The following is a 1,324-nucleotide window of genomic DNA, read 5'->3' on the forward strand; positions in this document are numbered from 1 at the left end:
TACCCTCCCACTTTCTCACTTTCAAACCACTATTGATTACTATTATATAGTAATACTGAGGTTTTTTAACATTGCCACACATGATCAGAAGTTGTATATATTTTCTCTCTGTGGCATTTCCTTTAACAAAGGGTCTTTCACTTTTATCCATTGTCTGCAAATGGCTCAATTCTTTCCTTTATTTGAGTAATATTGGATTATATGTTGGCTATTTAAACATGTCACCTATTGTAAATAGTACAGTAATAAATATGTAAAAGCATGCATCTCTTTGGTATGATGAATTTGTTTACTTAAGATAAACCCAAGATAAAATAGTGGATAAATATGGCAATTCTATCTTAACTTTTTGACTAACATCTATAATTCAATACAGTTGCTACATGAACATTCTCATCACAAGTGCATAAAACAGAACTTTTAGCCTATTCTTGAAGAAGATTGGTTACTTTTTATTTGGTAGTATTTTTACTAGTAGATGACACTGTGATTTCATTATAGTTTTGATTAGTGTTTCTCTTGTGGTTTACGATTTAATATAGAATTTTAAATATTTTTCTTGTTTTTAATGCATAGGATGGCTTTGTCTGTATATCTATATGTGTACCATGTATGTACCATTTACATTGAGGTCAGAAGAGACATTCAATCCTCTGGCCCTGGTGTTATTACAGTCTATGAGCTACTTTGTGGGTGCTGGGAATTGAACATGGGTCCTCTGTAGAAGCAGCAGGTGTTCTTTTCCATTGAGCCGTCACAACATCCCCAATATAAATATTTTCTGTATAGCATTTGAGCATCTATGTTAGAAGTAACATTCATTTTTTCCCAGTGAATTTTAATTGTGATTGCTTATTTTTTTCAGGGGAGGATTTAGCATTTTGATTATCTTAAATATAACAGCTAAATGTTCATATAATTCTTTTATTTGTCCTTGATTTTATTTATGTTTCTTTTTGTTTTGTGATATAAACACCCCTTCCATTATTTGTGCTTTCACCGTATTGTAGTTTTGAAATCCTATCCAAAGATATGCCTATATCAATGATAGAAGTTGTATTATTTTTTCTTGTAGTTTTTTTTTTTGAAATTCATGTCTTCCTTGTATATATCTTGCTTTTTTATACACTTATCATGGACATTCCCTACTCAGTTGAGATATTTTTAAAAAACATTTACTTTATTACACTTATATCAAGGTTCTGCTTAGATATCAACATTCAGTGGCTGTAAGGGTAAATATGTTATTGATTTTAAAATTATATACCTGGCAATCTTGTCTATTTCCCCTACCCAGGAGGATAGCTATATGTTTTTCTTTGGG

At 30.7% G+C, this 1,324-nt stretch overlaps 1 pseudogene; it reads right to left on the reverse strand.

Moving 5' to 3' along the window:
* The window catches only part of LOC101984369, an 11,809-nt pseudogene that overhangs the window by 1,518 nt on the left and 8,967 nt on the right, over positions 1–1,324 (reverse strand).

This window comes from Microtus ochrogaster, unplaced genomic scaffold (assembly GCF_000317375.1).
Source record: "Microtus ochrogaster isolate Prairie Vole_2 unplaced genomic scaffold, MicOch1.0 UNK221, whole genome shotgun sequence".
NCBI lineage: Eukaryota > Metazoa > Chordata > Mammalia > Rodentia > Cricetidae > Microtus > Microtus ochrogaster.